The sequence below is a fragment of the Schistocerca serialis genome, chromosome 9 (assembly GCF_023864345.2).
Source record: "Schistocerca serialis cubense isolate TAMUIC-IGC-003099 chromosome 9, iqSchSeri2.2, whole genome shotgun sequence".
NCBI classification, from domain to species: domain Eukaryota; kingdom Metazoa; phylum Arthropoda; class Insecta; order Orthoptera; family Acrididae; genus Schistocerca; species Schistocerca serialis.
Window position 1 is genome coordinate 69,997,514 of NC_064646.1, and position 27,350 is coordinate 70,024,863.

General features: G+C 44.4%; 1 protein-coding gene across 1 annotated transcript in view; it reads right to left on the reverse strand.

The window, feature by feature from the left end:
- The window catches only part of LOC126418881 (cytochrome P450 6j1-like), a 141,706-nt gene extending 131,287 nt beyond the window's left edge, over positions 1-10,419 (reverse strand). The window contains exon 1 of the mRNA XM_050085882.1: positions 10,398-10,419. The gene's annotated coding sequence lies outside the window, so the exon portion shown is untranslated. The remainder of the gene's footprint in view (positions 1-10,397) is intronic.
- Between the last annotated feature and the right edge of the window lie 16,931 nt (positions 10,420-27,350).

The window sequence follows — 27,350 nt, forward strand, 5'->3', positions numbered from 1 at the left end:
CCGCATGGTGAATGGGGCATTATAACTTTCACAATTCGAGGAGCGGAAGTTAGGTGGCCTAGCCTCCTCTGCCTGTTTGCGGGGGAGGAAGGCAGGGTGGTAATGAGCGGAGCTCGAAACCTCTGCGAAAAAGCGGCCGAAGGCATTGGAGACAGCCTCAGGGGCCACAAGGACGTCATTCGCGACCTTCAAGCCAGAAACTGGTGAGTGGACCTTAGTGCCAGATAGCCGGCGCAGGCTACCCCAGACAACAGAAGAAGGAGTAAAACTGTTGAAGGTGCTTGTGAAAGCAGCCCAGCTGGCTTTCTTGCTTTCTTTGATAATACGACGACACTGAGCACGTAATCGTTTATAATTGATACAATTCGCCACTGTAGGGTGGCGTTTAAAAGTGCGTAAAGCACGTCGACGAGCACGTAAAGCGTCTCTACATGCTGCGGTCCACCAGGGGACCGGTACGCGACGTGGAGAAGAAGGAGGGTGAGGGATGGAATATTCAGCAGCAGCGAGAATGACTTCCGTGAGGTGTGCGACCTGACGATCGCAGCTTGTAAAGGTTTGATCCTGAAAGGTCGCCCTGGAAGAGAAGAGCCCCCAGTCTGCCTTGGAGATGGTCCAATTAGAGAAGCACGGAGAGGGGGTATGCTGCAGGAGATGGATAACACACGGGAAGTGGTCGCTCGAATATGTATCAGAAAGTGCATACCACTCAAACCGGCGTGCAAGTTGGGGAGTACATATAGAGAGGTCTAAATGGGAATAGGTGTGAGATGTGTCCGAAAGAAAAGTAGGGGCGCCAGTATTGAGGCAGACAAGATCGAGCTGGTTGAAAAGGTCTGCTAACAAGGAGCCCCTCGGGCAGGATGCTGGAGAGCCCCAAAGGGGATGGTGGGCATTGAAGTCTCCAGTTAACAAAAATGGTGCAGGTAGCTGAGCAATAAGTTGCATCACGTCTGCCCTGGTAACGGCAGATGACGATGGAGTGTAAACGGTACAAAAGGAAAACGTAAAAGTGGGGAGAGTAATGCGGATGGCAACTGCCTGCAGGCCGGTGTGCAACGTGATGGGATCGTAGTAAATATCATCCCGGACCAGCAACATAACCCCTCCATGAGCTGGGATACCTACCACAGGGGGTAGGTCAAAACGCACAGAGGTGTAGTGTGCCAAGGCAATTTGATCGCATGGGCGTAGCTTCGTTTCCTGGAGGGCTACGACAAGCGGACGGTGCAAGCGGAGCAGCAACTTCAAGTCCTCTCGGTTGGAGCGAATGCTGCGAATATTCCAGTGAATAAGTGCCATCGTAAGAAAAGAAAGATGAGAGAAGTGGTCACCTCGAAGGCCGCTTAGGGCCTGGCTTCGAGCGAGCACTGCCGCCGCTATCAGTAGGCGGACAGTCATCGTCCATTGGGTCTATAGGGTCATCGGCCATCTCGGGAGGATGGCCGGGAGGGGGAGCTTCCTCCGCCAGTGAACGGCCAGATGTACGGCGACCAGCGGTGCGGCCAGGCGAAACGGATGACGGCCTGGGGCGGCAGCCGCTGGGTGGCGCAAGAGAAGAAATGCGCCGTGGCGGGGAAGGAGAACTGTGCTTCCTATGCGCCTTTTTGGAAGGACGTGTAGTGGAAGTACCGGTCGAAGGCTGGGAGGTCGAGGTACGGAGGAAGTCTGCACGGGATGGTTCCTTCTTGAAGGCCCGTGCATCTGACTTCGGAGTCTTCGTCTTAGCAGAAGCTGAGGAAGGTGCTCGTGTCTGTGGGGTGATGGGAGGAAGAGGAGACGTCGACCGCGCGATCTTAGCACTGGCCGAACGGACGACCGTGGTGCTGAAGGTCAGATCGCATGTCTGGGTTGCTACCTCCCGGGTAGTCCGAGGAGAGGCGAGGACAGTACTGTATTTCCCCGCTGGGAGCAGCGTGGGCTTCCTACTAGCCAATAGCTTGCGAGCAGCCGAGGTGGACACTTTCTCTTTGACCCGAATTTCCTGAATACAGCGTTCTTCCTTATAGACAGGACAGTCGCGGGAGGATGCGGCATGGTCACCCTGACAGTTCACACAACGAGGAGACGGAGGTGGACAGTCACCCTCATGGGCATCCCTGCCACAGGTGACACATTTAGCCGCATTGGAACAAGACTGTCGAGTGTGATTGAAACGCTGACACTAGTAGCAGCGCGTAGGTGTCGGGATATAGGGACGAACAGAAATAACCTCGTAGCCCGCCTTGATGCGCGATGGCAGCTTAACACTATCGAAGGTCAAGAAAATTGTCCGGGTCGGTACAAGGTCATTCTTGACCTTTTTCATGACCCTATGGACAGCCATCACGCCCTGCTCAGCGAGGAATGATTGAAGCTCCTCGTCAGTCAATCCGTCGAGGGAGCTAGTATAGACTACACCTCGAGACGAATTCAAAGTTCGGTGGGCCTCCACCCGGACAGGGAACGTGTACAGGAGGGTGGCCCGAAGCAGTTTTTGTGCCTGAAAGGCACTCTCAGTTTCTAGTAATAAGGTGCCGTTACGCAACCTGGTACAGGATTTGACAGATCCGGCTATGGCATCTACGCCCTTCTGAATAACGAAAGGGTTGACAGAGGAAAAATCCTTTCCGTCCTCAGATCGAGAAACTACGAGGAACTGTGGGGCAGGCGGTAATACTTTTGTCACTGTTGGCTGGTCACGTTTCCGTTTTTGGGTCGAAGTCGAAAGAGATGGAGTAGAATCCATTGCGGAGGAATCCCCCATGATTGCCAGCGTCTCCGATGGCGCGCTCCTTCCTTGTGGGGACCCTCTCAGAGGGCACTCCCGCCTTAGGTGAATGTTTACACCTCAGGTCACACCTCCCGAGAAACAGACGGAGGGACCAATCGGCATGGTCAGAAGGTATCAGCTCAGGCAATCACCCCTCCCCGGACCTGGCCTTTACCAGGGGGTACGCGCGTGCCTTACATGTCTACCCAGGGCGGGGACTTACGCGTTACCCCGTCACCGGCTACGCGTGCGAACGCGTGGGTCGGCCTTCAGGCACGCACAGGGAGGAAGGAAGAAGAGGAAAAAGAAGAGAGAGAGGGAGAAAGAGGACAGACTGTCTCAAACGCCGAGGCGGAGACCAGAGAAGGCAAGGAGAAGAAGGCAATGAGAAAGCAAGGGGAAGAAGGCAATGAGAAGGCAAGGAGAAGAAGGCACTGAGAAGGCAAGGAGAAAAAGGCAATGAGAAGGCAAGGAGAAGGCAAGGGAAAGAGTAAGGAAGACAGTGAGGTGGAGAAGAGCAAAGAAAGGAACCAACAAAAGGAAGGAAGAAACGAGAAGTAAAAAACCAAAAGGACCACGATGATAGGTCGTGGAACCGTCCGTCTCCGGACGCAGGCGCTAACTACCCCCGTGAGGGGGATGGACTCCTTTTAGTCGCCTCTTACGACAGGCAGGAATACCGCGGGCCTATTCTAATCCCCGGACCCGCAGGGGGGTTTATTTTGTCTGGACAGCAATGCTGAATATTTTGTAGAATTTCATGCACCGTGCTCACACGCACGCCCGAAGTTCAGACAGTGCTCTGTTTGCCGGCCGGGGTGGCCGAGCGGTTCTAGGCGCTACAGTCTGGAACCGCGCGACCGCTACGGTTGTAGGTTCGAATCCTGCCTCGGGTATGGATGTGTGTGATATCCTTACATTAGTTAGGTTTAAGTAGCTCTAAGTTCTAGGGGACTGATGACCTCAGAAGTTAAGTCCCATAGTGCTCAGAGCCATTTGAAACATTTGAAGTTCATCGTTTGCAAACCGCCAGTTGACCCCTCCTGCGGTGCTGTGACCATGTTTTATACTGACGTCCGGTCATTTCCTCCAGATCCTTGGCAGACATCGGAACAACGACGTTTTTCTTACCCTTGAGTGTCCGTAACGTCTGTAGAGTTACTGGCGCACCGTCACCATGGTTGTGAAAGAGCTTTACCAGCAGACAGTCATGCCGAGCGTCTCAGACGCGAAGCGAGGAAAAATCTTGTACCCCCACGTCTTATTTTGCATAGTCTGCCGTTTATAGTGCGGTCTACTGATATAATTTTAGTTAAGATTTTGTTCAAAAACCTCCCCCCCTTCTTCGATAGTACTCCTTTCAAATTTAACGTTCGTTTTTTACGCCTTATTCATCCAGTGTTTCATATTGAGAGCACGTAGGGACTTCAACAAACTATAAAAATAATATCAAACGTTTTGCGAAATTTTTCTCGCGTATACCGTTTAACATCATACGCTGAGGTGACAAAAGTCATAGGATAGAGGCATGCTAATACACAGATGGGGACATCGCGTCCGCAAGGTACAAAACAGCAGTGTACAGGCGGAGGTATCAGTTGCACTCAGGTGAGTCATGTGTAAAGCTTCCCGACGTGATTGTGGCCGCTCGACGAGTATGAGCAAGTTTGAACGCGCAACAGTAGTTGGGACTAGACGCATGGGAGATTCCATTTCGGAAATCGCTGGGAATTCAACATCCCGAGACCCACAGAGACAAGAGTCTGCCGAGATCACCAAATTTCTGGCATTACTTCTCACCGGGGACAACGCAGTGGCCAACGACATTCACTTAACGACCGACACTAGCAACGTTAGTGTAGAAATATCAGTGCTAACAGACAAGCAACAATGCGTGAAATAATCGCAGAAATAAATGTGGGGAAGTACGACGAACGTCTCCGTTAGGGCCGTGTAGCGAAATTTGGCGTTAATAGGCTGTGACAGCAGACGACCGACGCGAGTGCGTTTGCCAACAGCACGACATCACTTGCAGCGCCTCTCCTAGGCTTGTGACCATATCGGTTGGACCCCGGACGACTGAGAAACTTCGGCGTGGGCAGATGAGTGCCGATTTCAGTTGGTAAGAGCTGATGGCAGGGTTCGACTGTGGTGCAGGCCCCACGAAACCACAGGCCTAAGTTGTCAACAAGGCACTGTGCAAGCTGGTCGTGCTTCCATAACGATGTGAGCTGTATGTACATGGAACAGAGTGGGTCCTCTGGATGATCGGCTACTTGGAGACCATATGCAGCCACTCATGAACCTATACCTCTAACGTCGATCAGTTGTAGAATTTTGGAACACGTATTGTGTTCGAGTATAATGACTTTTCTGAAGAATAGAAATCTACTCTGTAGGAATCAGCATGGGTTTCGAAAAAGACGGTCATGTGAAACCCAGCTCGCGCTATTCGTCCACGAGACTCGGAGGGCCATAGACACGGGTTCACAGGTAGATGCAGTGTTTCTTGACTTCCGCAAGGCGTTCGATACAGTTCCCCACAGTCGTTTAATGAACAAAGTAAGAGCATATGGACTATCAGACCAATTGTGTGATTGGATTGAGGAGTTCCTAGATAACAGGACGCAGCATGTCATTCTCAATGGAGAGAAGTCTTCCGAAGTAAGAGTGATTTTAGGTGTGCCGCAGGGGAGTGTCTTAGGACCGTTACTATTCACAATATACATAAATGACCTTGTGGATGACATCGGAAGTTCACTGAGGCTTTTTGCGGATGATTCTGTGGTGTATCGAGAGGTTGTAACAATGGAAAATTGTACTGAAATGCAGGAGGATCTGCAGCGAATTGACGCATGGTGCAGAGAATGGCAATTGAATCTCAATGTAGACAAGTGTAATATGCTGCGAATACACAGAAAGATAGATCCCTTATCATTTAGCTACAAAATAGCAGGTCAGCAACTGGAAGCAGTTAATACCATAAATTATCTGGGAGTACGCATTAGGAGTGATTTAAAATGGAATGATTATATAAAGTTGATCGTCGGTAAAGCAGATGCCAGACTGAGATTCATTGGAAGAATCCTAAGGAAATGCAATCCGAAACCAAAGGAAGTAGGTTACAGTACGCTTGTTCACCCACTGCTTGAATACTGCTCAGCAGTGTGAGATCCGTACCAGATAGGGTTGATAGAAGATATAGAGAAGATCTAACGGACAGCAGCGCGCTTCGTTACAGGATCATTTAGTAATCGCGAAAGCGTTACGGAGATGATAGATAAACTCCAGTGGAAGACTCTGCAGGAGAGACGCTCAGTAGCTCGGTACGGGCTTTTGTCAAAGTTTCGAGAACATACCTTCACCGAGGAGTCAAGCAGTATATTGCTCCCTCCTACGTATATCTCGCGAAGAGACCATGAGGATAAAATCAGAGAGATTAGAGCCCACACAGAGGCATACCGACAATCCTTTCCACGAACAATACGAGACTGGAATAGAAGGGAGAACCGATAGAGGTACTCAAGGTACCCTCTGCCACACACCGTCAGGTGGCTTGCGGAGTATGGATGTAGATGTAGATTTTCCGACACAAAGTTGGAACCTTTATGGATGACAATGCGCTTTGCCACTGGGCCACAATTGTTCGCGATTTGTTTGAGGATCGTTCTGGACAGTTCGAGCGAATGATTTGGCCACGCAGATCGGCCGACATGAATCCCATCGTTTATGCGATATAATCGACAGGTACATTGGTGCACAAAGTCCTCCATCGGTAAAACTTTCGCAATTACGGACGGCTACAGAGGCAGCAGGGTTCAGTACTTCTGCAGGGGACTTCCAACGACTTGTTGAGTAGGTGCCACTATGCCAGGGAAAAGATGGTTGTAAGGGGTTCACCACCCTGCTGGAGCAAATGTAATTTCGACGTATTGCTCGCGCGCTGCCTGCGACAGATAATATCTTTGCTGCAAAAGATTCACAGGTCAGAGCCATAGAGTAAAAATCTATGGAGTGAGCATTGCGTTCTGCGCATGTTGTCAACATTAACCCAGGATTGTCACGTGTTTTCGGGACTTCGCTGTGCATGTGTGCTTTCTGCAGCGTTTGAAGTTTATAATATGAAGAGTTTTTGATGTGTTTCGCCGTTTGTTGACAGTTTAATGGCGATGGTGAATTACTGTTGTTGCTACGGATGCAAAGAAAAATATGTAACTGTTCATGGGTACACACCATGTACCTCTAATTATAGTTATCATATTAGTAAGAGACACTGTATATGTTAAAAATTTCGAGACGCATTATAATTAAGCCTTGATTCTATAAACCTATTGTTCTACGATTTTATGACTATATAATAGATATAACGGCTCGTACAAAAGCTTACAAACAATCGCTTCCTCTTGTAAATTTGCTAGTGGAACAGGAAAGGGAATGGTTAGTTGTTTCAGCAAATACTATCCTCAATGCATTTATCAGTCGTCGATTATGTATATAGAATCCTCAGTCTACTATATTTAATAAACTGGGAGCAAGTACGTAAAATGCGTTAAATAAATACTTCAAAGTGTCACCAGTAAGAAAAATTGTGCTTTAGGTCGCAAAAACGAGAAAATAAATACGCAGAAATAGCAGAAAAAAGGACGAATTAGCAGGGATATAATAGCTAATGTGTGGTAAATGCGGTGTTTTTCGGACACTTGCAAAAGTACTAGCGTGCTGTCAAGTCGTTTCGCAGGACTATCACTGCAAAAATGTACGTCAGGTTCTATAATACTATAAAGTGCCGTATCATACCGAAAACTACCAAAAATCGAGTCCATCTGAACTGTGACACCTATCGCAAAGAAGCAGAATGCAATATCACTTGCCGTTAAAAGCTACGAAGCTGGTTTATTCCCGGTATCAAATGGATACAGTTAAAATGTCTGCGCAACATATATAAATAATCCACGACACGTACGAAAAGAATCCGTCTGTACTAGGGATGTAGTGACATTCTAATTATACAACGCGCTATACGGACAAACACACGACGTCCCGAGAACACGTGACCAGGCCGGCAATGTATGTTGACAACAAAATCTGTTCTGCGCATGTGAATGCTCACTCCAGAGATATTTACTCTATGGTCAGAGCAGTCTTGGCAGTTGCAATCACTCGCTGCTACAGAGCAGTTGTAGTCCTCCGCTGGTACAGCGCAGTTCATAGCCATGTATTTTAGGTAAATTTTATTATTTTTATTGGCATGCGCGGAGTTACTTGTCTGAGATATTAATATGAATTTGTTTCAATCTTTTTGAGATTCGTCAGCATCAGTTGACCCAGATTTGTAATATTCAATTTTTCATATAATAGACTGCAGATCTTTATCAATAATGTAAAAGATTTTCAGGACATAATTTTTACCAGTCAACAAAAGAAGGTAGGAATAATTTTGCCTTAAGTCATTGCCAGTCCCGATCCAGTCATTTATTTAAATATTCCAGAAATTTTCTCAGATCATAGTCATGTGTTCCTTAGTGATCAGACGCCCAGCTGTGCAGCTATGTCAATAAGCAAAGTCAGTTTTCTATTAATTCAGATCTCAGACAAATGTTGTCCAGTATTAGTAGATAGGCCAGCAGTGTACTAAGCCTTGCCATTTACGAGCAGATATATAGACAGCGTTATCCGGCGACTCCATCATGAGGTAAGAATTTTTCTGTTTATTTCTCACCGACAGATTCAGATTGATTTCACAGGACCATGGCGTAGCGCTGCTTACGTCAAGATTTATCAGTTTTCATCAGTTGAGATATTTAAAAAAATTATAATTTATTTTATACGGGAAGGTTACAAGGTTCGACACGATATTAGGTGATATCCTGTGACTTGTCATCTCAGTGTGTTTTTAACACATTAACTCATTTCTAATCCGACGTTTGAAGCTGTTTTATACATTGAATTCGACTCCGTAAAGAATCGGAGGTTTACTGGTAAGACCTCTATTACTAAATGACTAAGATGGTGTACTGTCAGTTACAGGTTACCTATCTCATAGCTTCCATGGGCAACAAAGATTTGATTTTCAGTATTTCATATTATTATTGACCGGATTTAAAGATTTTTAATGATTTCACAATATACTGATTAAAGTTAAAACTATAATACAAGAAGTCAAGGATTACAATTAGAAGCTGTGTGTATGTCTTCAGGGAGCGTAACTCACGGTGCGCAAATTACCCAGATGTCACTCATTTACCATATGGAAATGGGAACTTTAGCGACTTCCAACAAACTTTACATACAATTTCGAAACACTGCGACTGACGTTCCACACAAAATAACGAAACGAAAAATATTTTTAGCTTCTTAAATTTTCGCTGTTCATGTAGCAAAACCTCAGTATCAGGCACGACGATTTTATTTATTACTTCTCTACCAATAATTCAAACCGCAACATATTGTGTAGACAGTATCCACATATACCAATGAATTTACCTGCAAAATTATATCATTTTACAACACATTGTCGGCCGGGGTGGCCGAGCGGTTCTAGGTGCTACAGTCTGGAACCGCGCGACCGTTACGGTCGCAGGTTCGAATCCTGCCTCGGGCATGGATGTGTGTGATGTCCTTAGGTTAGTTAGTTTAAGTAGTTCTAAGTTCTAAGGGACTGATGACCTCAGAAGTTGAGTCTCATAGTGCTCAGAGCCATTTGAACCACATCACATAATTCAGGAGATACGACGCGAACAATGAGACGCGTGAAACGGAGTTAGAGTCTTAAAAAAAGTCGACGGTGGAGTGGATGTAGCGATTAAATACCAAACACTTTCATAAAGTTCTGCAAATTGTTATTTCTTTGATCAGGAATCGGCTTTCAGGTTCTTAGGGTACTGTCAGGTAACACCTGAATGATGCATCTAACGTGCGACTAACAGTCATTACTGATAAACAATACATAAAATTATGACATACACAGTGTTTCTAAAGGAAGTATTACATTTTATGATACAAAAAAATTATTACATTTAACCAGAAAATTGTGATTGCTGTGATGTGTGAAAGTCGTTAGACTTAACAACATATTTAAAAATAGTTGACTTTGTTATCGTAATCTGACATTTTCATAATGCATTTAACGGAAGGTTCAAATGGCTCTAAGCACTATGGGACTTAACATCTGTGATCATCAGTCCCCTAGAACTTAGAACTACTTAAACCTAACTAACCTAAGGACATCACACACATCCATGCCCGAGGCAGGATTCGAACCTGCGACTGTAGCAACAGCGCGGTTCCGGACTGAAGCGCCTAGAACCGCTCGGCCACAGCGGCCGGCATTTAACGGAATGGAAAGAGGAAATCGTGTTCGGCGATTTAAAACTAAGGTAGCATTCTGTGTGATGCTTTAGTGATTTCAAGCATGTTTTAAGAAATGTGTTCGCGTATAAGACACTTCGGCGTTAGAATTCATAAAGGGCACTCGATGACGTGTATGGAAAAAAAAAAGTTCTTTGGAACGCCAGATAGGAAACAGGAAGCAGTAGACAGCTACACAAGGACGCGACGATTAGGTCAGTTATACTGTGTCGCTTCCTAGTGTCACATGTAGCGCCCCTGTAGCATCGCCTGCCGGCAACGGAGCACAAACACTCACCGTTGTTGACTGCGACTGTAGTTTGGGCACTGAAGCGATGAGATACTGTATCTGCTGGAGGCGCAGGTCTCGCCTTATGTACCAGAAAGTGCGTGCTGATAAGCCGCCTCACCGTGACGCAGCGGTTCTCAGCTGTCCACTATCAGCGACATATATGGCTGGGAAAGAGATTGTACACCGTACGCCACGTGTTGATGACAGGAAATTAGTTTCACGTGTTTTACTGGAACGCACCGCCGTAGCCGTCTGAAATGTCTGTACTCACAGCAGTCCGTACAATTAACTTCGCGAGCTGTTAGGGATTTGCGGAATCCGACGAACTACTATCTTTCAGTAGCACACTGCAAATTATTTACTGTATTTTGCTTTTTTTTTATACAGGGTGCGGCAAAAAAACTTGCTGATTTGAAAGGTCAATAAAACAAACGTTACATATTTATCGTTTTAATTACTTTTTATGTTATAAATTTAAAATTCCACGCATCAAATACGATATTCGGCAGGTGACGCCTCGCACTGTCAGTATACGAGGTGCTTTCAATAGATCGAAGTTAAGCGCTGTTGGGCGTGGCCGGCACTTGGATGGGTGATCATCCAGCCACCATGCGCTGTTGCCATTTTTCGGGGTGCACTCAGCCTCGTGATGCCAATTAAGGAGCTACTGGACCGAATAGTAGCGGCTCCGGTCAAATAAAACCATCATAACGACCGGGAGAGTTGTGTGCTGACCACACTCCCCTCCTATCCGCATCCTCAGCTGAGGACGACACGGCGGTCGGATGGTCCCGATGGGCCACTTGTGACCTGAAGACGGAGTGCTTTCAATAGATAATGTACCACTTTTCTTTTTCAGCCAATTTCGGTTGAAAAAAAAAAATGCAGAATTTATTTTGGAGATTATTCTCACTTCAGCCCCAACAGTTTAATGAAGTTCCGATAGGTGGCGGCGCTATAGTGGACCTCAAAATGCGTCCGTAACGGAGGTGCGTCCCAGGCCGAGAGCCATTTCCTTTTGGCGGAAAATCAGAGCATGGCAGATTCGTAGGCTCTTGCAGAATGTCTACGGAGACGTGGCAGTGAGCGAAAGCACGCTGAGTCGTTGTGCGAGGCGTCTGTGATCATCGCATCAAGGTCACGCAAACCTGTCCGACCTCCCACGTGCCAGCCGGCCGCACTCAGCTGTGACTCCTGCAGTGTTGGAACGTGCGGACACTCTCACTCGAGGTGATAAACGGCTCTGAGCACTATGGGACGCAACTGCTGAGGTCATTAGTCCCCTAGAACTTAGAACTAGTTAAACCCAACCAACCTAAGGACATCACAAACATCCATGCCCGAGGCAGGATTCGAACCTGCGACCGTAGCGGTCTTGCGGTTCCAGACTGCAGCGCCTTTAACCGCACGGCCACTTCGGCCGGCCCATTCGAGGTGATAGACGGCTGACAAACAGCTCGCTGCTCAACTGGACAGCTCTGTTAGTGGTGCTGACACACTCGTTCACCAACTGGGGTGGGCGCCCGCTGGGTTCAAACGGTTCAAATGGCTCTGAGCTTTATGGGACTTAACTTCTGAGGTCATCAGTCCCCTAGAACTTAGAAATACTTAAAGCTAACTAACCTAAGGACATCACATACATACATGCCCGAGGCAGGATTCGAAGCTGCGACCATAGCGGTCGCGCGGTTCCAGACTGTAGCGCCTAGAACCGCTCGTACACTCCAGCCGGCCCCACTGGGTTCCTCGGCGTCTAACAGAAGATCATAAGCAGCAACGAAGGACCGCCTATGTGGAACTGCTTGAGCGTTACGAGGCTCATCGTAACAGTTTTTTGTCGAACATAGCCACAGCCGATGAAACATGGGTTCATCACTTCGAACCGGAAACGAAACGTCAGTCCGTGGAGTGGCACCACGCCAATTCTCCTCCGAAGAGAAGGTACGAAAGCCGCACCCTCAGCCGATAGAGCTATGGCGACAGTTATCTGGTACTCTGAGTGGGTTATTCTGTTTGATGTTCTCTCTTCTGGTGTTGTTGTTGTGGTCTTCAGTCCTGAGACTGGTTTGATGCAGCTCTCCATGCTACTCTATCCTGTGCAAGCTTTTTCATCTCCCAGTGCCTACTGCAGCCTACATCCTTCTGAATCTGCTTAGTGTATTCATCTCTTGGTCTCCCTCTACGATTCTTACCCTCCACGCTCCCCTCCAATACTAAATTGGTGATCCCTTGATGCCTCAGAACATGTCCTACCAACCGATCCCTTCTTCTGGTCAAGTTGTGCCACAAACTTCTCTTCTCCCCGATCCTATTCAATACTTCCTCATTAGTTATGTGATCTACCCATCTAATCTTCAGCATTCTTCTGTAGCACCACATTTCGAAAGCTTCTATTCTCTTCTTGTCCAAACTATTTATCGTCCATGTTTCACTTCCATACATGGCTACACTCCATACGAATACTTTCAGAAATGACTTCCTGACACTTAGATCAATACTGGATGTTAACAAATTTCTCTTCTTCAGAAACGCTTTCCTTGCCATTGCCAGCCTACATTTTATATCCTCTCTACTTCGACCATCATCAGTTATTTTGCTCCCCAAATAGCAAAACTCCTTTACTACTTTAAGTGCCTCATTTCCTAATCTAATTCCCTCAGCATCACCCGACTTAATTAGACTACATTCCATTATCCTTGTTTTGCTTTTGTTGATGTTCATCTTATATCCTCCTTTCAAGACACTGTCCATTCCATTCAACTGCTCTTCCAAGTCCTTTGCTGTCTCTGACAGAATTACAATGTCATCGGCGAACCTCAAAGTTTTTATTTCTACTCCATGAATTTTAATACCTACTCCGAATTTTTCTTTTGTTTCCTTTACTGCTTGCTCAATATACAGATTGAACAACATCGGGGAGAGGCTACAACCCTGTCTTACTCCCTTCCCAACCACTGCTTCCCTTTCATGTCCCTCGACTCTTATAACTGCCATCTGGTTTCTGTACAAATTGTAAATAGCCTTTCGCTCCCTGTATTTTACCCCTGCCTCTCTTATGGTACAAGAATCAATTCTAAACTGTATTGGGCTATACTCAGAAATTGGAGAACGACTTCAACGTGTTCGTCGTCACAAAAGCTACTGGCCATTAAAATTACTACACCACGAAGATGACGTGCTACATACGCGAAATTTAGCCGACAGGAAGAAGATGCTGTGATATGCAAATGATTAGCTTTTCAGAGCATTCACACAAGGTTGGCGCCGGTGGCGACACCTACAACGTGTTGACATGAGGAAACTTTCCAACCGATTTCTCATACACAAACAGCAGTTGATCAGCGTGGCCAGCCGGTGTGGTCGTGCGGTTCTAGGCGCTTCAGTCTGGAACCGCGTGACCGCTAGCGTCGCAGGTTCGAATCCTGCCTCGGGCATGGATGTGTGTGATGTCCTTAGGTTAGTTAGGTTTAAGTAGTTCTACGTTCTAGGGGACTGATGACCACAGATGTTGTCCCATAGTGCTCACTGCCTTTTCACCAGCGTTGCCTGGTGAAACATTGCTGTGATGCCTCGTGTAAGGAGGACAAATGCCTACCATCACGGTTCCGACTTTGATAAAGGTCGAATTGTAGCCTATCGCGATTGCGGTTTATCGTATCGCGAAATTGCTGCTCGCTTTGGTCGAGATCCAATTACTGTTAGCAGAATATTGAATCGGTGGGTTCAGGAGGGTAATACGGAACGTCGTGCTGGATCCCAACGGCCTCGTATCACTAGCAGTCGAGATGACAGGCATCTTATCCGGATGGCTCTAACGGATCGTGCAGCCACGTCTCGGTCCCTGAGTCAACAGATGGGGACGTTTGCAAGACAACAACCATCTGCACGAACAGTTCGACGACGTTTGCGGCAGTATAGACTATCAGCTCTGAGACCATGGCTACGTTTACCGTTGACGCTGCATCACAGACAGGAGCGCCTGCGATGGTGTACTCAACGAAGAACCTGGGTGCACGAATGGCAAAACGTCATTTTTTCGGATGAATCCAGGTTCTGTTTACAGCATAATAATGGTCGCATTCGTGTTTGGCGTCATCGCGGTGAACGCACATTGGAAGCGTGTATTCGTCATCGCCATAGTGGCGTATCACCCGGCGTGATGGTATAGGGTGCCATTGGTTACACGTCTCGGTCACCTCTTATTCGCACTGACGGCACTTTGAACAGTGGACGTTACATTTCAAATGTGCTACGACCTGTAGCTCCACCCTTTATTCGATCCCGGCGAAACCCTACATTTCAGCAGGATAATGCACGACCGCATGTTGCAGGTCCTGTACGGGCCTTTCAGGATACAGAAAATGTGCTGCCCTGCCCAGCACATTCTCCAGATCTCTCACCAACTGAAAACGTCTGGTCAATGGTCGCCGAGCAACTGGCTCGTCACAATACGCCAGTCACTACTATTGATGAACTGTGGTATTGTGTTGAAGCTGCATGGGCAGCTGTACCTGTACACGTCATCCAAGCTCTGTTTGACTCAATGCCCAGGCGAATCGAGGCCGTTATTACGGCCAGAGATGGTTGTTCTGGGTACTGATTTGTCAGGATCTATGCACCCAAATTGCGTGAAAATGTAATCACATGTCAGTTCTAGTATAATATATTTGTCCAATGAATGCCCGTTTATCATCTGCATTTCGTCTTGGTGTAGCATTTTTAATGGCCCGTAGTGTATTTTTCCTTGACAACGTAACGGCTCGTGTAAGTCTGCGCATCCGAGGAAAGCTCATAACACTTCACTGGACTGATTTCCTCATCCACCCTACAGCCCTGATCTCGCACCTTCCGACTTCCATCTGTTTGGCTCAATGATGGTTTGCACTCCGAGGGAAGCAGTAAGTGGATGATGTGGATGTTGTTGACACTGCAAGACGTTTGCTCCGACGAACGGTGGAGTGATACCTATGAGTGTTACCATGTGGGCATACAGGTGGTGTAGGGCTGTCGAACTGAACGGAGATTGTCTTGAAAAGTAGGGTTTTGTAGCCAAAAGATTGTATAATAATATAATGTGTAGGAATCCTGTATAAAACCAAATTGCTTTCGTAAAAAATGTGTTGCATTAGTTATCAAATGCCCCCTCGTACACGGATTTACTCGAATTCTGAAGTTTTGGATGAGTCTTGAACGCGCGGTTGAACAACCGGCGGGACGCTCAATCTGCCCTACAGAAGAAATTCCAAGTGAACATAAAATGAATGTACCGTCAAAAACGCATGTTTTGAGGGATTGGTGGCGTTGCGTGTCCCGAATGGGGTTCCACACACGCACATCAGTGCTTTACACCATAAAGATTTAAGTTACGAACGCTGTAGTTTTCATTTTATGCAATAGGAGCGCTGCTGTCGCGTCACATGAAGAGGCACCCTGCGAACTTACGTATGTGAATCAGGCCCTTTGGTTACCAAAGGTTGCCTGCTTTAGAGTGTAGCAAGAGTTATGCAGGCTATTGCTGGGCTTGTATCTTCTACCAAGAGGGCACTGATGTTTAGACTACCAGTACAAACAATGGATTCTAGATATCCCCATAAAAAAGTTGCCCGGAGAACTTCTCTCGCGAAACACGCATTCCAGTTCGCGTTGTGTGTGCCATGATCCCATCTTATTAAAATTCCAAATCTCTAGTATCAATTTGTTCGAGACTGAGCAAAAACAATATCCTCGCTCATGATAACAAGTCGCTGAGAGTTCACAGTTGGTGCTTGCTTATTTTCTTAAAAAAGTAAGGAGCCAACGATCCTCTCTCTCTATGATGCATACGTAACAGTTACATGATATCATTGACGGGGCGTCCCATGAAGTTCTCCAGGATTGTTTATCATTTCACTTGCGCATCGTTTCCTTATTCTCACGACCAGGCTGATGAAATGCCTCCCCACACCAATGTGTCATGATGTAATGTTTTCAAGAAATTCACATGAATTCTGCCGAGAAACAAAATCGCGATAACTGAATTTTTGCACCATAGCCAACTTCCATGCGTATAAACTGAGGTAATCATCTACACCTACATCTACATCTACTTGATTCTTATGCAATTCACAATTAAGTGCCTGGCAGTGAGTTTATCGGACCACATTGAAGCTATTTCTCTTCTGAGCCACTCTCGAACAGCGCGCCGGAAAAACGAATACTTAAAACTTTCCTTGCGAGTCTGATTGATTTTATTACGATGATCATTTCTTCCTATGTGGGTCGGCGCCAACAAAAAGTTTTCACTCTCTGAGAAGAAAGTTGGTGAGTGAAACTTCATGATAACGTACTGCAACAGTGAAAGACACCTTTGTTTACATGACTGACACCATAATTCGTGTCTCATATCAGTGGCATTGTCTCTGTATTTCACGATAACACAAACCGAGCTGTCCATCTTGGACCTTTTGCGATGTGATCGGCCAATCCTGTCTGATGTGAATCCCACACCGCACAGCAGTACTCTAGAAGAGGGCGGACAAGCGAAGTTTAAGCAGTCTCTTTTGTAGAGCTATTACAACTTCTAAGTGCTCTTCCAATAAATCGCTATCTTTGGTTTTCATTCCCCACAAAATTATATAGGTGATCGTTCAAGTTTAAGTTATTTATGATTGTAATCCCTAAGTTTTTATTTGAGATTACAACCTTTAGAATTGTGTGATTTATTGTGTAACCAAAATGCAGCAGATTCCTTTTAGTACTCATGATTTTGAGACGATTGCCACTTTTTGTACCGTACAGATGTCTTATCTAAAGCATTTTGTTACTCGTTTGGATGATCTGATGACTTTACAAGACGGTAAATGACAGCATCATCTGCAAACAATATAAGAGGGTTATGAAACCGATAATAGTGGCTAACGGGCAAAAATTCTAACAATCAAGGAAGTAAGGAGCCACTAGGATCGGGCGAGGAAACAGGGCCAAGTGCTGGTAGAAGTAACACAACACCTTACTTCTAATGCATTTATTAAAACTAGCTAAAATACAATATACAATCTGTCAAGATAATGAATATAGAGAGAATCAAACCTTAAGAAACTAGTTCATCAACAATTTAACATTGTACCACGCAACATAGTACTGCTTATGCCTTAAGGGCTGCAGTCGCAAAGAAAGCCTGAAGGGCCAATTTAGCAAGAATACATGTAACGTATTCAGCCTGAAGGGCTAGTAAATTTGCAAACCAAAATTCACTTCACTTCACCTCAAAATTTAAGATATAAAAGGCGAATACCACAGACAAAGAAAATAATCAGATATAAACGTATTAACAGAAGGTTTGAGCCTGAAGGGCCACCAAAACAGTTAACTAGACTTTAGTTAAAGAGCAGATTTTCCAACTGTTTAGGCAAGGCAGTGTCCAACAATAAAAAGGCCTGAAGGGCCGCACAACTTCCAAGTAAGGGGCCTGAAGGACCAAATTAACAAAAAAATGGTTCAAATGGCTCTGAGCACTATGGGACTTAACATCTGTGGTCATCAGTCCCCTAGAACTTAGAACTACTTAAACCTAACTAACCTAAGGACATCACACACATCCATGCCCGAGGCAGGATTCGAACCTGCGACCGTAGCAGTCGCGCGGTTCCGGACTGCGCGCCTAGAACCGCTAGACCACCGCGGCCGGCTCCAACCAAATTAACAAGATAAGAAAATCTTAAAATTATCAACTGGAAAATAACAAGTGCTTATTAACAACTCGAGCTTAAGGGCCAGGTAATAAATGAAATTAGTCAAACAAATTCTGCAATAAGTAAGTAATGGTCAGGAATTGATCAGTAAGCCGGCCTTAAGGGCCCCAGTACACTAACAAGGGAGGTTAAGTGTTAAAACTGGATTTCAAAGCCTTAAACGTTGCAGACCTTCCAAAAGAGGGGCCTGAAGGGCCAATTCATCAGGGTACTTAATAAACAGCTCAGCCTGAAGGGCTGGCCGATGGTTAAGGTTAGGCAAGTTCTCAAAAATAGAAGGCAAATCAACAAATTTATCAGTAATCGAGCCTTAAGGGCCACAGTACATTTAGAATCCACATTAAGCATTAAGAACTATCATACAGCGAAGCAATTCCCTAAAACTTAGCAACCTTAAATAAATCAATTGATACTATCCAGCTTAAAACCTAGGGACAACAATACATGCATATACTTCTAAAAGGTAAACTTGCATAAAATCTAAATTTAAAATGCAAACAATCGCACACCAACATGGCCAGCAAATTTACAAAAGTTTAACCACAGTTGCTGAGTATGAAATACAAGCAGCTGCAAGGCAGTCAATCAGTCTTCGTGCCCCAATATCATGATTTACAATCTTCAGGTAGTACGAAACAGGAAAAATACAAGGCGAACCCCAAAGAGGAATTAAACGACGCCCTTCAATTACAAATCATTAAACCGCAGCGTAAAGCTGCCACATTTCACAAACTGGCGTAAAAGCCACCAGCTCAATTGACACTGTTCATATAGGCAAACATACAAATAAAATTCTCTAACCCTGTAAAATTTTCAATCTAAAAGGTGGCTGATAGTAATATACGGTATTAAAACAATCTTTAAGATAAACACATGCACCAACAACTTTTAAGTTGTGCACAGCCACGTACTTCACAAATTTCTTTTCTTTCTCTCACATACATATAACACGTAGGCTTGGAACTGACCACCAAATTGGTCACAAGAATCAATAGATAGCCACCAATACATCAGCACCTAATTAGACAGTCTCCCAGTGTGACATGACAGAGCAACAGTCCACATTCACAGCCTTTGATTCAACATGTTCTACTATCCTCGTTGTACAGCATCGACCATGCCCGGAGTGCCTACAGCAAATTTTAACCAAGCAATTCCCGCTCACGTCGAGGAACCAGCCCAGCAGTACAACAACAACCTACACACTCGAAGTCAAACTCCGCAAGCGCAGAGCAGAACTAACATTCAACCTTTTCCTTCATAGGTTCAGAACCGGCGAGCTAAACTGGTGGACGGAAAACACACAATGTCAGCGGCAGCAACATAAAGGAAGTGGCAAACACCACCCTAATACAAGGCAATAGCAAGTCAAAAGCACAACGGCAATAGCGAAATATACTCATCTTCAGTCCCGGAGGAGAACTTGCCGCCCTCAGTGCTCAAAACATTCCCGGAGCAACCGTCCTCGGCGACTCCCACTATTCTCCGAAACAGCAACATCACATCTCCTTATTTCAATTCTCTTCCGACAAGAACAAGCGTAGTCGGAGGTAACGGCTTCTCCAAGTCAGACACGCTATGCCGTAGAACCTCACGGTGGAATGAGCCGGCCGACACAACACAAACCACAGCAAGTAAGACAAATAAGCACTTCCGGAGTCGATGGCGGACTGCCACGCTTCACGACTCAGTCACTCCTCTCCACCGACCTAGAGGGCGGGGCATGAGACGAGGAGAAAAGACGGCGCCGCCACGCGGAACAGCGCCGGCGGTAAGCCAAGGCGTAACCAGGGCGCGTGTTTAAACGAGACGGACAGAAGCACGTCTCAACCTCCACCCCTCAAACCCAAACGAAGGGCCCGCAGACAATCAGACACTCTTCACTTGACTAAGATTCACTCGGTACTGTTCTCCGGAACCATTATGGCGAACCAAAGATTGACCGGACCCAAGACCCGTAAGATAGTACACGGGCCGATAAAACGGGGAGTAAACTTACTTAGCCAACCCGAACGTTTTACTTTCCCCATCAGGTTCCTAATGTACACCTGATCACCAGGTTTTCCATTAAAGGGGAGGCGATATCGATTATAATGACGCGCTTGCCGGTTATGAGCCGCAACAATGTTACGCCTCGCTTGTTCCCAGTTTTGCTTAATCAGACGAGGACTGACGTGCTCCGGGAGCAAGTCCCAAATCCCCCACAAGTTGGATAATGGGGAGTTCACAGGATACGCTAAGAGCAAAGACGTCGGAGTACCCTTAAGGGCCTCATGAACAGCCGTATTAAAGGCGAAGCTCATCTATGGAAGGCTAAGGTCCCACTTACTGGGATTAGCTTGATGGTAAGCAATCAGGGCGGATTTTAAGTTGCTGGTTGACGCGTTCAACTAAAGAACCCTGGGGGTAGTAGGGAGTCGTTGTTATATGTTCGATCCCGTTGCTAAAGCAGAACCCTCTGAATCTGCCGGAAACGAGCCCGGGATCATTATCGCTAAAAATACTCTTAGGTGGACCAAGTATACTAAATATATCTAAAAACAAAGATGATGTAACTTAACAAACGAAAGCGTTGGTATGTTGATAGAGACACTAACAAACACAAACACACTCACAAAATTCAAGCTTTCGCAACCCACGGTTGCTTCATCATGAAAGAGGGAAGGAGAGGGAAAGACGAAAGGATGTGGGTTTTAAGGGAGAGGGTAAGGAGTCATTCCAATCCCGGGAGCGGAAAGATTTACCTTAGGGGGAAAAAGGGACAAGTATACACTCGCACACACACACACACACACACACACACACACACATATCCATCCGCACATATGCAGACACAAGCAGACATATGTAAAGGCCTAAAAGGAAAGATCTATGTTCCAAGTAAAAGCAAAACTTTTCTAAAGCGGAGAGAACTGCCAGGGCGTCACACTCGTAGACCGAGTACCTCGATTCTGCCTCACTAAGACGATGCGAGGCATACGCCAGGGGTTGCCGTCACACTCTTGAAATAACACGACCGAAATACCCGCATTAGAGGCATCGGTCCGAGGGACAAATGGTTTACTAAAATCGGGAACGCCCAGGACCGGAGGATTAGCAATCGCAAGCTTAATTTGTTCAAATGCCGACTGCTGTCAAGGACCCCATACAAATCGGGTGCCCTTCTTACGCAGACTATTTAAAGGAGCAGCAAGCAGGAAAAAATTTGGCACGAAACGTCTGAAATAATTGGCCATGCCAATAAAGTTAGCTATCCCCCTCTTGTCCTTAGGTGGAGGGAGTGAACGCAAGGCTTTCGTACGTTCCTGATCAATACGGACTGCTCCACCAGATACATTATGACCCAAGAAGGAGATTTCCTTCCTGGCAATAGTAACCTCGGCAGGTTTCACGGTTAATCCGGCAGCCTGCAATCTGCCCTGGCAATAGTAACCTTGGCAGGTTTCACGGTTAATCCAGCAGCCTGCAATCTGCCCAAAACCTGACGGAGATGGCTGATGTGATCCTGAAATGAGCGGCTATAGATGACCAAATCGTCTAAGTAATTACAGACGCAAACCAACTTTAAATCCCCCAAAATCCTCTCCAAGAGATGCGTCAAAACAGCTGCACCGGTGGCGAGGCCGAAAGGAACGAAATTAAATTCGTACAAGTTCCAATGTGTGCAGAACGCGGTGACATGCTTACACTCTTCATCCAGGGATATTTGGTAGTAGGCCTGATTAAGGTCCAAGACCGTAAACCAACTAGCCCCCGCGAACCAAGTAAATGAGTTATCCAAATCGGGAAGGGGGATGGATTCCAGGATAGCCTTCTCATTGAGCCTATGATAATCCACAACTGTCCTGAAATCCCAACCCTGATCCTTGGGCACTAAAAATATAGGGGAGGCATAGGGAGAGGTGTAAGGTCTAATCACCCCTTGCTCTAACTTCTTGGAAATCTTTTCCCGTAAGATCTTAATTTTTTGCGGGGAGAGGCGATAGGGGGATTGTCTAACAGGGACATTATCCGTAAGACGGATATTGTAGGTCAGCACGTTGGTTACTCCTAACCTTTCACTGAACAAGCTCGGAAACTCAGCCAACAATTCAGATATTTGCTGACCCTCTGACGAAGGGAGATGGGAGAGATCAATACCGTTAATTTCAGTAGCCATGGATAACAGATCATAAGATACACTGATCTTACGGCACTCACACAACCCAAACTAATTTAAAGGAAAAGGTGAAACGCGTACGTATTCAGTACCAGCGATGGCGAGGCATGACAGAATCTCCTACCAGAGAGTTGTTTATCGTTGCTAGTCTGCGCTTGACCGCGCGTGAGTGCAGTTGTTGTACGTAGCGAGTCGCGAGAGCATGTAGTTCAGTTGCGAGTTAGCAGTTGCGAGTCGGAGTTGTGTGTGAGGAGTCGGCGGGCGTCGACATGGGTCTCTGGTCAAGGTTCGGGACGACGTATATTGTTAAATAAGGTAATGAAGCAGTATTGCGCACATCTGATAATGTAATGTATGTTAATTGTAATTAATTTGTTCAAGAAATGCCCCAATAATAATTTTGTTTTCAAAGCAATCGTTTTAAGAAAATAATCATTCCAATTTAAACAATATTTCCTATGCTTTTCCTCCCAGAATCAATTTAACAGATTAATTATTGCACAGGGCCTAAGGTCAGCGCAGCTGCCCTTATAAAATTTATCAGGTTCACCTTAACATTAATTTTGTGGGGACTTAACATTTTTGCACATTTTTATTATCATTGAATTTTATTACTGTCGGAAGCTAACATTTGGCACTATTTGCAATTCTATTCAATCCTTTTCACTTTAATATTTTTACGGGGCGGTTACACTTAGCACGATGTCCATTTACATTTAATTAATTATTTTCTTTCATTTCTGTGGGGAGGTTACACTTGGCGACATCCGGACCAGGATCGTATTTCTTTGAGAATCTTCTGAAAAGTAGCCAGATATCTGCTCTTATTTATTTAATATAATTAGCATTTGGCGCAACGCTTTTACTAATTTGTGACTTTCTTTCCTCAGATCATCGGCAATTCGTTGCTCTTTGTTGTATTTGTATTTGTTGGATTTTGTATTGTCTTTGTTTCATTATTGAATAATTGTCATTTGTTTTGAGAAAAATGTCGCGAAAGACTATTAATAGTGCGTTGCGAGGTATAATGAGTGAAATAACCGATTTTAACAACTTCACCGATAGTACTTGTGATACGCAGTGTAATGATGACAATCCTGCGTTTACTGACAGTCAGTGCGTTCCAACCACTAATGATGATTTTTGTCTTAATGATGAACAGACGAATTCAATTGTGTCCTCTGTTAATTTGACGACAATTGATGACGCGGGGCGTTCTATTGTAATGAGCGCTGCCCAGCTTAACACACACGGTTTGGAAAGTTCAAGTAACGTACAGACAAATTTTTCTAATGAAAATGGACAGTGTACTGAAAGTACGACGGATTCATTTAATTCCGAAATAGTGACCGACAGTGTACATTCGACTGGCAAACAATTTTGTAAATTACAGAATGGCCAAATGGTCACACAAAACGCGACAATCGCAGGTACGGCACTAAACAGCACAGAGAATAGAAATGCTAATTTTGACTTGGAACAAATTATGGCAAAATTGCTACAACAACAATTTAGTGAAAATTTGAAACAACTTAATAAAATTAATGAAAAACTAGACAACAATGATGAAAATTTCAAACAACTTAGAGAACAGAACAAACAAGATAACGAAAATCTCAAACAACACTTTAATGAAAAATTAGACAACAATTCCAGACAGTTAAATGAAAAATTAGACAACAATTCCAGACAGCTTAGCGAGCAGATTACAGCCGTTGCCGCGCAGTGTCATGACACTAAGGAACAGTTACGCGAGGAAATTGAGGCTTTTTCAAGAAAAAGTAGCGAAGAAATTAGATCTGTTGCTCAAGAATTAAGGGATATGCAAACAGCTACAACAGAAACACTTAGAGAGGAAATTAGCGCAGTCGGTAAACAATGCTCTGAAAAAGCTACACAATTACGCGACGAGTTTAAACTAATGACAGCAGAACTTTCGCGCACAATGGATGCAAAGATAGACGCGAAATTCGACCAACAAAACACTCAGATTGATGAACGTTTTAATCACCACATACAAAACAGTGATACGCGTTTCCGCAAATTTATTCAGGATCAAAATAAAGTAAAACGTCAAGTCATGGAAACAATCACTGCACAGAGACAAGAAGATAAACGTAAAATGTTTGCGAAGGCAAAAACATACGTAGCCAACAATATTGCTACAGTATCGGACAAAATGAATACCATCGAACAGTTGAACACCGAATTACGTGATAAAATTTCTGATCTTAAATCAAAAACAGATACACACACAGTAGATATTCAAACAGTGACCGACAGACTCGAACAATTAGAACTATCACAGGATTCCGATGACATCAAAGCTGACGTTAAAAAACTGAACGAAACCACACGTAAAATGCAAAAACAGATTAATGCCTCTGACACTAAAACCGATGATCAGGTAAAAATACTGACTGAAAAATATGATGAATTGGCCAGTCGTATTGACGTTATTGAAAGTAATAATGACAGCAAATCAGACGATACCTCACCGGTTTCATTTAATCAAACACCTGAATTTCAAAATCTACAACAGACAATCAATGAGATCGATTCATCTAATAACACATTGCGTAGAAAATTGTCAAGTTTACAGCAAGAGGTAACTGAGATAAAAAATATTTCAGTTAATAACACATCACAGCAGACGCCACTTTGCGAACATTTGTCAGACTCACGCAGCGCGTATAATTTAGGTAAAGTACAGAGAGTACGTGAGTTAGATTTAGAACAGTCACAGTCAAACAGATTCCCATACAATCCTGAACCTGTTCCGTCATACAGATACGATAATTTCGATTACAAACATTTCCTATCAGTGAGAAAATTTAAAGTATTTAAAAATGGCAGAACACAGATTCACCCACTGGATTGGATACAACAATTTAGCTTTGCTTTTCCACCGACTTGGCCAGTAACACATAAACTTGAATTTATTTGCAGTTTTTTGGAAGGCGAACCGGCAACTCGTATGAGAGCGATCGCGAGACAATGTTACTCGGTAGAAGGGTTTCAGAATGCTTTTCTGTCAGCGTATTGGTCGAAGACGAAACAGAAATTAAAGATCAGTTAATTAGTTTACCAAATTATGAGAACTCAAATTTTCCCAGTGTGACGCAATTTTTTGAGCATATGGTGCAACAAAACCAGTACCTAAGTGAACTGTACAGTGAATCTGCACTTATTCAATTATGTATCTCTAAATTACCACGATCATTAAGAGTGTCACTTCTAACGGGTCAGCAAAAGGAAAACATTTCGGCATTCAGAGATCTGTTACAGCTTCTGGAAGTACAGCAATCGGATTATTACTTTATAAACAAAAATTTTTCATATAGTAACCAAGGCCAGCAAACTTACAGTAATTATGATCAACCATGTAATTTCAATAGTAAAAGTAACAGACGCTTTAGGAATGACAACCACAAGAACTTTAATAACAGACAAAATTTTAATTATCAGTATCGTCAAAATTATCAGCAGCAGGAACTATATTTTAGTAACAATAGAGGTTTTTCACAACAACAGCAACAAAACCAGCCAGTTCGCATACTCAACCAACAATGTAATGCACAAGGTCAACCTAACTTTAATGTTTTGCCGCGTTGACGTATAGTCCCTGGTACAACAAATAGTAACGCACGGCAGCAAAGGAACAACTACGTACAGAAAACACAGTATTTCAATTCCTATCCCAATGCACCGTATAGGAATGACTATTACGACAGACGTAAAAGTAATGAGGACAATTTTCAGCGTACGTTTAATAACAGTCGGTCTTACCAGCAACAAAGTGATCAGCAACAACATATTCTAGTGAATGAACCAGGCAGTAGGTATCATCCAGAGCGTAATACGTCTGGAAGAAATAATAGAACAGTTCAAATAGTCGAAATGCCACAGAATCGTCCTGACAATAATGACATGTCAGATAGAATTTGACTAGATACTGTACAGATCGCATCTTCCAGTAACACAAGCACTACTTTAGACACGCAGAATGTTGTCCACGAAAATGTTATTACTTTCGACGACATCCGAGACACTCTTTTACGGGAAAGACCAGTTGTTCAGAAAACCATTTCACATCCTGTCATCGAAATTAAAATTGGTTCATCGAAATTTTCAGCAGTAATCGATTCTGGATCACCTATGTCAGTAATAAATGAAGAAACTTTCAACGAGTGTAACAAAGATAATACCTATCCTACATTACCATTAGGCAAAACGAAAGTAAAAGGAGCAGTATCGAGTAAAGAAGTAGACGTTAAATTACAGACACATTTATCATTTTGCATTGCAGGTCACACATTTCACTCAAATTTTTGGATTATTCCGTTATTGACGACAGACATTATTTTAGGTACGAATTTTCTGGTACAACACGACGCAGTTATCGATTTTCAGAATTCCTATTTAATGCTAAAGGATGAAAATGTACAATTGGCTATAGAATTTCAGCACTCACTATCTGCGGAAGAACGAACAATTAATCGCACAGAGGTCATTACTGCAACACGTAACATAGATTGTAATTCCACATTGTTCACAGATACGTACGTACATAACTATAATACTCCAGACGAAGCTGACTACGACGTAATGCAGATGATTTCTGACAAAGTTAAACAAATCAGTGCAAATACAGACGACGAACGCACTCCACTACACAAAATTCTTTTACAGCAAGCTCCAGTTTTTGACAACATTCCTAGTACTATGTCCGGATTTATGTATGAATTTCAAGTCAAACAGCACGACACATTTAAAGCCAAGCATTATCCCATTCCGTATATTCATAGAGAACAGGTTAAGAAAGAATTGCAGGATATGCTTGGCCAAGGAATTATTGAACCAGCAGTTAGTCCGTACATAAACCCGCTACATATTGTTAAGAAAAAAAATGGCTCACTTCGCCTCGTACTTGATTCACGTCACATTAATGACATTATTATTAATGAAACAGATCGACCACAGACTTTAGAGGAACTTTTACAGAAATTTCACGGTACTGCTATTTATTCCACATTAGATTTGAAATCGGGATTTTGGCAAATTCAACTT